We start from the raw sequence: 11072 nt of genomic DNA on the forward strand, positions 1-11072 counted from the left end.
ATAGATGCACACATCAAAAAAGAAAAAAAGGAAGGAATCAAAACGATAACTACACAACTCGAACAAATAGAAAGAGAACAGCAAAAGAAGCCCACAGTCACCAGAAGAAAGGAAATAATAAAGATCAGAGCAGAAATAAATGAAATAGAGAATAGACTAACAATAGAAAGAATCAATAAAACCAAAATTTGGTTCTTTGAAAGGATCAAGAAAATCAACAAACCACTGGCCAAACTGACAAAAGAAAAACAGAAGAGGAAATAACACAAATAAGAAATGAGATGGAGGACAACACAATGACTGAACTGAAATAAAAATTATCATAACAGAGTATTATGAAAACCTATGCTGCAACAAATTTGAAAACCTAGAGGAAATGGATAAATTTACAGAAACACATTACCTACCTAAACTGACACAAACTGAAGTTGAAAATCTGAACCGACCCATAACAAGAGAAGAGGTTGAAAAGGTAATAAAAAAAACTTCCAACAAAAAAAGCCCTGTCCCAGATGGCTTCACTGGAGAATTCTACCAAACATTCAGAGAAGAGCTTACACCAGTACCACTCAAAGTATTTCAGAACATAGAAAAGGAAGCTTCATTTCCGAATTTATTCTATGAAGCCAGCATAACACTGATACCAAAACCAGGCAAAGACGCCACAAAAAAAGAAAATTACAGATTAATATCTCTCATGAATATAAATGCAAAAATTCTCAACAAAATTCTAGCCAATAGAATTCAGCATCATATCAAAAAAATAATACACCATGACCCAGTAGGATACATACTGGGTATGCAAGGATGGTTCAACTTCAGAAAATCCATCAACTTAATCCAGCACATAAATAAAAGAAAAGAAAAGAATCACGTGATCACCTCAATCAATGCAGAAAAGGCATTCAACAAAGTCCAACACCCATTCCTGATAAAAACTCTCAATAAAATAGGTATAGAAGGGAAATTTCTCAATATAATAAAGGGCATCTATGTAAAACCAATGCAAACATCATTCTTAATGGAAAAAGGCTGAAAACATTCCCCTTGAGAACAGGAACAAGACAGGATCCCCTTTATCACCACTCCTATTTACCATTGTGCTGGAAATCCTAGCTAGAGCAATAAGGCAAGAAAAAGAAATAAAGGGCATACAAATTGGTAATGAAGAAGTTAAACTGTCTCTATTTGCAGACGATATGATACTGTACATAGAAAACCCAAAATACTCCACAAGAAAACTACTGGAACTAATAGATTCAGCAGAGTAGCAAGATACGAGATAAACATACAAAAATCAGTTGGATTCCTATACACCAATAAAGAGAACGATGAAAAGGAAAACAGGAAAACAATACCATTTATAATAGCCCCTAAAAAAATAAAATTCTTAGGAATAAATCTAACCGGGGATGTAAAAGACCTATACAAAGAAAACTACAAAACACTAATGCAAGAAAACCAAAGGGATCTACATAAATGGAAAAACATACCATGCTCATGGATAGGTAGCCTCAACATCATGAAAATGATAACTCTACCCAAAGCAATTTACAATACAATGCAATCCTGCTCCAAATACCAATAACATTCTTTAAAGAGATGGAAAAATTAATCATTAACTTTATCTGGAAAAGGAAGAGGCCCGGGATAAGTAAACCACTATTGAAGAACACTAAAGTAGGAAGACTTGCACTACCTGACCTCAGAACCTACTATATGGCTGTGGTAGTCAAAACAGCCTGGTACTGGTACAACAGATACATTGACCAGTGAAACAGAATTGAGAATCCAGATGTAAATTCATACACCTACAGTCATCTGATCTTTGACAAGAGCCCAAAGTCCATCAAACGGGGAACAGACAGTCTTTTTAACAAATGGTGCTAGCAAAACTGGATGTCCAGCTGCAAAAAAAATGAAACAGGACCCATACTTGGCACCATACACAAAAATTAATTCAAAATTGATCAAAAACCTAAATATAAAGCCAAAAACTATAAAGTTCATCGAAGAAAAAATAGGATCAACACTAGAGGTCCTAATACACAGCATTAACAGGATACAATCCATAACCAACAACACACAAACTCCAGAAGATAAGCTAGATAACTGGGATTTTCTAAAAATTAAACACTTATGCTCATCAACAGACTTCACCAAAAGAGTAAAAAGAGAACCTACAGACTGGGAAAAAATTTTTGGACTTTACAAATCAGACAAAGGCTATTCTCTAAAATGTACAAGAAAATCCAACACCTCTGCAACAAAAAGACAAATAATCCAACTAAAAAATGGGCAAAGGAATTGAACAGACATTTCACCAAAGAAGAAATTCAAGAGGCCAAGAGACATATAATGAAATGCTCACGATCACTAGCTATTAGAGAAATACAAATTAAAACCACAGTGAGATATCATCTCACCCTGGCATTTCTGGCACGAATCAAAAAAACTGGAAATAAGAAATGCTGGAGAGGCTTCAGGGAGATCAGAACTCTTATACACTGCCGGTGGGAATGCAAAAAGAAACAACCATTCTGGAAAACAATACAGCCGTTCCTTAGAAAGCTATAAATAGAAATACCATATGATCTAGCAGTCCCACTCATAGGGATATATCCTAGAGAAATAAGCACTTACACAAATAGACATACGCACACCCATGTTCATTGCAGCATTGTTCACAATAGCAAAAAGATGGAAACAACCTAGATGTCCATCAACAGATAAATGGATAAACTATGGTACATACACACAATGGAGTATTATGCAACCATAAATAAAAATGATGAATCTGCAAAGCATCTCATAACATGGATAAAATCTGGAGGGCATTATGCTGAGTGAAATAAGTCAATCACAAAAGGACAAATATTGTATGAGATCACTACTGTAAAAACTCATGAAAAAGTTTACACACAGAAAGAAACAATCTTTGTTGGTTACGAGGGATGGGAGGCGTGTGGGGGGAAATACTAAATAGACAATAGATAAGTTGTAACTTTGGTGAAGGGTAAGACACTGCACAGTACTGTGGAAGCCAGCACAACTTGTACAAGTCAAGGTTATGAAATCTCCATAGACACATCCAAACTCCCTGAGGGACCCAATTACTGGGCTGAGGGCTGTGAGGACCGTGGTCTCAGGGAATATCTAGCCCGATTGGCATAACATCTTTTATAAAGAAAATGTTCTACATTCTACCTTGGTGAATAGCGTCTGTGATCTTAAAAGTCCATGAGCAGCCATCTAAGATACTCCACTGGTCTCACCCCTTTAGGAGCAAGGGAGAATGAAGAAAACAAGATACAAGGGAAAGATTAGTACAAAGGAGTAACGGACCAAAACTACCATGGCCTCCATCTGACTGAGTCCAGTACAACTAGATGGTGCCCAGCTACCACCACTGACTGCTCTGTCAGGGATCACAACAGAGAGTCCCAGACAGAGTTGGAGAAAAATGTAGAACAAAATTCTAACTCACAGAAAAAAAGAGCAGACTTACTGGCCTTACAGAGACTGCAGAAACCCCAAGAGTATGGCCCACAAACACGCTGTTAGCTCAGTAATGAAGTCACTCCCAAGGTTCACCCTTCAGCCAAAGATTAGACAGGCCCCATAAAACAAAACTAGACTAAAGGGGCACAACAGCCCAGGGACAAGGACTAGCAGGCAGGAGGGGACAGGAAAGCTGGTAATAGGGAACTCAAGGTTGAGAAGGGAGAGTTTTGACATGTCGTGGTGTTGTTAACCAATGTCATAAAACAATATATGTACTGTTTAATGAGAAACTATTTGTTTTATAAACCTTCAACTAAAGTACAAAAAAAAATTGACAAGTGGCCCTGATTTAGGTAGTGTCATTTAGTTACCAAAAAATATGTCCAACAGTAATTAGAATCCAGGACTTGCTAAACTTTTTAAAAAGTGAGCTCGGTTGCAGGCAGTTCCTCACACTTTCAGAGTTAAATTGTACTGATTCTACTAAGTGCTGATGTGAAGGAAGACTTCAATGATCACCAGTGCTCTTTTTTTCCCCAGTGGCCCTCTATAAATCATTTCATACACCTCGGCAAAAGTCTAGAAGCGAAAAAAAATGAATACACAGTAATTTCTTTTTGACAATGATTTGACACTCGGCTGAAAGGAGTAGCTAAATGTATGACCTCCATACTCTTAGCTCTGCTAAAAGAGATTCACTTGAAACACCCATGGGGTTATGGATTCCTGCTAATAGCAGCAATAGAATAGATGATAAAATTATGGCAGGGTAGAAATTCTTTCTCAATTAATTTCCCATCATGTTAAGGCTATTATCATTGGATGTCATCCAGTGAAATGGGGTGGGGGGGAGGACTCTCCAGTACCTCTGATAGTTCCTCTTACTTACAGTAATGTATAATTTCAGATAACAGCAAACCAACCTCTCAGAACTGTTTACCTTCAAATAAAAGTTTCATAATACTGATCAGCAAACACTGACAACTGAATTTGTGTTAATCATGCATGGAGAAAGTTTAGAAACGTGCAGTAGTGAGTGGGGTAAGCACATGTCTGTAAAGAGAAATTGGAATTGGAAAATTCAAATGACAAATTGTCTGGCCAAAGCAATGGGAAAGAAAGACATACAAATATAAGGTAGCAGTGTTTTATTTCTTATTGGATTAACATGGTTTTCATGTAAGCTGCTAGCTTCTGATGAACAAAAGTAAAGAGAAATAATGAAACCAGTGTTATGAAACAATTTGGAATAAATTTTTGAATGAAAAACTAATTTTCACTATAAACTTTCAGCTAAAATAAAAAAAAGAGAGAGAAATAATGCTCTTTAATACTAGGGCATGACCATTCAAGGTCAACTGTTTGTAAAGAGAGTATATTTAATGAGATATTTTAATTTTATAACTATTTATTATATAACCCTAAAATGTAGTAAGAAAAAAAACCTAAAATGAAGTGTGAACATTGTTTGAACACAACTGTAGGTGGGCAAATGGGAGCTGTTATGGGCAAGGTGAGGTATCATTTTATGTTTCCATATATTCTGCAAATGGTAAAAGAAAAAAATGAGACTGATTAAGGAACTAGCTTAAATCTCTAGGTTTACATTAAGTTTCTTCAAAGTGGTAAGTCTTATTTTGATAAAATGGAGTCCATTAAAATCAAAATCAGAGATTATTTCTTCATCAACAGCATCATTTTTTTTGTCACTATTCTAGTTTGCATATTAACATACGTATTTGAGCCATGTACTATGAAGACAGAAAATAAATTCTAAAAAAATGCCCCAATACCCAAACATTTAAGATACTTACTAGATCTCAACATGGTCTAGACTCTATTTCCTCATCCATATGCCTCATCAGAATATAGATGAGGAAGTAGGGTCCTAGTATTATATTGCATTTGATATTTACTAACTGTCTTATTCCTTTGTTCTTTCCTTTTTGACTTGATTTTCTCATTTTTTGGTCCTCACACACTGAAAAAAATCTGTTTTGAATTTTCTCTTCTCTGAGGCATTTACTTGTCTTTCTTCCAAGGGAAATCAAATTCTGTATCCTAGCCATACTGCCAATTATCTTACAGTAATTTCCTTCTCAACTTTTTCCAGTATTTTCTTTCTAAAACTCTCATCAGCTTTATTTAATTTTTCTCTTATTCTAATTCATGGCTGAGCACATTCAGGGAAGACAACGATCATATACAACAAACACTTCTCATTTTCTTCCTGCTGCTTACTTCCAAGGAGTAATTAATATACTATAGCTTTGACACATAAAGACTATTTTTGTTTAAAAAAATCAATTAAAATCCTTTTATGTAAAAAGTAATCTTTAGATATTGTTATGTAGTCATTGTGGTCAAATATTAACAGGAAGATGATACCAAATTTATGTATGCACAATTGAATAACAGCTAGAATGGAAACGTTACTTTCAGAATACTAGCCCATCATTCTGCTTATTTTAACATATTTTAAAGTAAGACTTTAATGTTATATAAATTAACATTCACTTTTCTGTCAGATTTCTAGCCCCACACTGTTTTATTATAAAGTGAAAAACACTAGAAAGGAAAAAAGAAAACTTAGTATATGGTGGTTTGTTGTTGTTAGTTGCCCCAAATTCAGTTCTGACTCATGGTGACCCCATCTGTGCAGAGTAGAACTGCTCCATAGGGTTTTCAACACTGCGACCTTTGGGAAGGAGATCGCCAGGCCTGTCTTAACATCACATAAAAAACTATACTGTAAATAATTTGGTTTCAGGATTGTTTTAAAACTGTAAAATCATGATGTTAGATACTGAAAAATTCACAGTAAAGTATGTAAACATGTTTTCATTATGTTTTATATTATATTGTAATAGATTTTAATTTATTCCACTGATGTTTTCTGCTTTGACCTTTCTATGTTCTTTTTTGGAAAAAGAAAGTCAAATGCATGTTTTAGGTGCTCAATCATTATATAAAATGGAACTCACCAAAGAAGTTAAGCTGGTTAGAGTGATTCAGTATGGATAAGCATCTTGAATAACATAAAGACAAACAAACAAATCACACCTGTCTGTGAAACCATCCTGTGTTCTTGGTCAATGAGAAGATAATGAAAGTTCTTCATGAGAAAGAAAGAAAAGAAAATTCTGGTTGGTGACTTGGTGACTCAGTTTTAAAGTACAGAATATATACCAACTTAAGTTCATCACAATAAATTCAGTTTTAAAACAGTTTTATTTAGAAATCCATCATATTGTTACCAGATTGCATTTTCACAAATTTCAAATTTATCAATTCAGAATGAGTGGGTGCATATGAACTTGTGTAATGGCTCAAGTTTATGTAACTTGCTGTCCAAAAAGGAAAAACCACAAAGGTCAATACTCCTTACTCTAGGAATCCAGGGAATTTTTGTGTATACTTTAATTAAAGTATGTGGCATTTTGTTTTGAGATGTTTTCTTTTGTTTGTTTTACATGTCACTATCTCACATTAGGAGCCCTGGTGGCGTGGTGGTTAAGAGCTTGGCTGCTACTCAAAAGATTGGCAATTCGAATCCACCAGCTGCTCCTTGGAAACCCTATGGGGCAGTTCTACTCTGTCCTATAGGGTTTTTATGAGTTGGAACTGACTCGATAGCAATGGATTTATTGTGTTTGTATCTCGCCTTAGCCTCTGAAATCCTCAAGAGCAAGAATAGCTCTCAGGATTTGGTGCCATGCTTACATGGAGTAGGTATTCAAGGAAGGTTTGTTGAATAGCAAAATAAAACAGAATTATGTGCGGATCCAGTTCATGCCAATTCTCTCAAGTACACTCACAAACTTCACTAAATCCAGTTATGGGGATTAGGAGCAGGTTGGGAAGAACACAGAGCTAAATACCTCTGAAATAATTCTATCTAGGTCTTCTTTTCTGATCAATTTATTACTGAGGAGGTTAGGTTATCGTTTTAGAACACAACACGTTTAAATCAGATGACTTAAAGGAGAAGAACAGAAAAGAAAAAACACGGAAAGAGAAAATGGCTTACAAATTATATGAAGCAAGTTGTTTGAGTTTTCTCTTAGGTTAGATAGAAAATTCAGTTAAAAAAATTCTTCAGTTAGCATAGGAAGAATTTTAGGATTCTGTATGGCATTTCAGGCTTGTGCATGTAGATATATATAGGTGAGGTGGGGTGAAAAATGAGGTGAGGGTCTAGAAAGAAATGATTTCCATTTTCTTAGACAAAAGCAGCTCTATGTTTAATCAGGGTGGGGAGCTAAACCCACAAGGTTATTGATCCATAGAGTAGAGGAGTTTTGATTTCTCTGACTTAACATTTTTTCATTCATTATTCAAAAAGGTCAAAGGTATACATACTTAAAACTATTGCATCATTTTTCCAATTCCCAGGGGACAACTGTGAAATCTGCTATCTAGCTACTACCATTCTATACTCAGACATTTGTTGGAGGATAAAATAGGCATGTGTAAGGGACAGATGTCACGGCCATGGTCTTGTATAAGGTCATCCAGCTACGGTAGAGAACTGGAACCAGCATATTTACAATGGGCCTTGAAAGGAGTAAAAACGCTTTCAGAAGCCATGAACTCACCACACCAAAACAACTGTGTTCTTTTTCTTATGAATAAAGACACTGTTTAGTAATGATGAAGATAGTCAGCAATGTATGTATACTTTTCGCTATCCTTTTAATTCAGAGTAGCTAACTTAGGCATTTCTCACCGTTTTTAAGATCTATATCCTTTCTTCTTTTTTCTCTTTTCCTTTCTAACTCTGCTTCATTTAGCCAAGTAGTTGTCGTAGTCTGTTTCATGTATGCAAATGTAATATACATACTACATGATTTAGGTCCAGATGTTGGACATGAACTCTGCGATCCTCTCTTGGGCTTCTACTGATGTTACTCTAGTGAATAATTTCTCAAACAGAATCTTAGTAAGGAAACTATTCTTGATTTCCTTGGAACTTTTTAAGTTATTCTTTTAGGATATGTATAAGTTACTTCTATATTAGTAACATATATTTTAAGGATAAAATATAAATTACCTCCATATTAGTAATTTGTGAGATACTCAAGGACTAAAAACAGATGATTGTTACCTTATTGAGCACGCATCCAAATGAATTAATCAGATTTACTTTTGTGTTAGTTGCAACAGTTGCTATAACTGAGTCACCACCAGGAAAAGGCCAAATAGTGGGGGGTTTTTTGGATAATTCTGTTGTTGTTGTTGTTGTTTTTTTTAATTTTTATTTATTTATTTATTTTTTATTTTATTTTTTATTGTACTTCAGATGAAGGCTTACAGGACAGTTTCTCATGAAACAGAAGTACACATGTTGTTTTATGACATTGGTTAACAACCCCACAACATATCAACCCTCTAACTTCTCAACCTTTATTTTATTTTATTTTATTTTTTGGTGAAAATATACATAGTCAAAGATACACCCAAATAGTGTTTTTTTTTGCTTATAAAAACATAAGATCTCTTGAAGTCTGAATTTGTGTCCATTTTGATTTTTAGTGTCTGTGTGTTGATCTGCATAGGGTTAAACCCCAAATTATTACTTAGGTATTAAGTATAATTCCCTTGTTTCCAAGAATGTAAAGCTATTTAGCCTATAAACACTTAATTTTTAAAACCTTTACCTTTTTTGGTTTCAAGCAACAATTAGGGTATTATAGTAATAAATAAAGATTGAAATTAATGGAAAATTAGAAAATATCAAATTAATACAATCTTGGCACATTGTTTAAACCTTCACATTTTTATGATTTGGAGTTTGAAATATTTATTAGTTGCTTCAAGTTCATGGATTTATAGTAATGCATATTTTGCTGAGACACATATGTATCATGCACTCTCAGAGGACATCTCTTTGTCCAAAAAATTATTTAGCTTGAGGGAAAACATTAGGAAAATAGATTTTAAAAAATAATGAAATAAATAAAACTGAGCTTCAGTTTTGTGATCTATATAATGGGAATAATAATATTTACCAGTTGCAAATTTTAAATCAGAATATCACAGCAAAGGACTCCATACATTGTAAGTATTCAATAAATAGCAATTTAGAACAATGAGACACAATATGAAGCATTTTTAATTAGTATTAATTAACTTTTATTAATCTTATATTTGTAGCCCTGGTGGCCAAGTGGTTAAGAATCAGGCTGCTAACCAAAAGGTAGGCAGTTTGAATCCACCAACTGCTCCTTGGAAACCAAATGGGGCAGTTCTGCTCTGTCCTGTAGGGTTACTATGAGTTGGAACTGACTTGATGGAAACAGTTTTTTTTAAAAAAAAATCTTATATGTATTCATCTCACACAACTGAAATACTCCGATGACATGCAATAGACACTTTGCTTTATAAGAATTCTTTCAGTCATTTCTGAGCTTTTGTTCATTTCTCTTAACTAAGAGATAAGGCACGTTACTGAAATGTGAAGCATGACTAATTAGTTTACTTAGTCTGCTTTTCTTCACAATATGCATATCGAATTTCCATTACTTTCACCTTAAGTAGCAAAGGCTCCAAAGGATGGAGAATTTGGCCATATATTCATACTATACCCCGGGAGGGAGGGGTGAACAGCCTACTAATGGCAACAGCTGCTCAGCCAGAAGCCAAAACGTGGCTCCCAGCTCCATTTCCTTCATATTTATAGATGTATTTTATAGTTTTTAAAACCATTCTAACGGCTTTAAAGTTATTCTCTCAGTCAAACCTTTCTACTAAGGAACACTGCCTTCTTTTCACTTTCTATTTCTTTGAATGTCCAAAAAAATCATACTAGTTCTAAAGCAGATTCACAGGAGTTTAATCTCCGTTTCAGCGCACACTCAATAAATGCCAGACTTTCAGAAATACAATTGCTACTGTGCACAAGATAATAAGAGGTCTCAGAGTGGAAGGAGAAATGGATCCTTCTCTTAACTTTCTCGTAAAGTATTTATGTCATGGTGCCAGAGGATCTTATCTTATCCTGAACAGCACCCTAAGCATCCTGAATTTTTTGACACAAGGGAAGGTAATGCTGAGTACCCCTCTTGGGGAACCCTATACAGCTGGAAATATGCTGGTGAGCCTGAAATTTCCCCTAGGGTAACCTATGGGGAATGGCGGCACCTCCAACTTCTCCATTTTCCTAGATGTTGTTGTTGTTAGTTGCCTTCCAGTTGGCTTCAATTCATGGCTACCTTATGTATAACAGGGAAGATTGCCAGGTCCCGAGCCATTTTCATGATCCTAGGTATGTTTGAATCCATTGTTGCAGCTATTTTCTAGGAAACAGGTGGTATGAAAAATGGTTTCTCTCTATGTCAATTATCACAGACATTCCTCGGGCACTTCAGAAGGGCTAGGGTTGTTCTCCCTCCCCTAACCACAATCTATTCAGAAGAATTAAGTAGATGCTTAAGAATTCAACTATAATTAAAGTTCTAAAAAAGAGCAGTGATAACTACTTCTACTTAAACATTAAAATCTCAATTATTATATTTTCCAAAAAGTTTAAACATTTGGTCATTTATTTGTTTGATGTGTGTTTTGTT

The sequence above is a fragment of the Trichechus manatus genome, unplaced genomic scaffold (assembly GCF_000243295.1).
Source record: "Trichechus manatus latirostris isolate Lorelei unplaced genomic scaffold, TriManLat1.0 scaffold00142, whole genome shotgun sequence".
Taxonomy (NCBI): domain Eukaryota; kingdom Metazoa; phylum Chordata; class Mammalia; order Sirenia; family Trichechidae; genus Trichechus; species Trichechus manatus.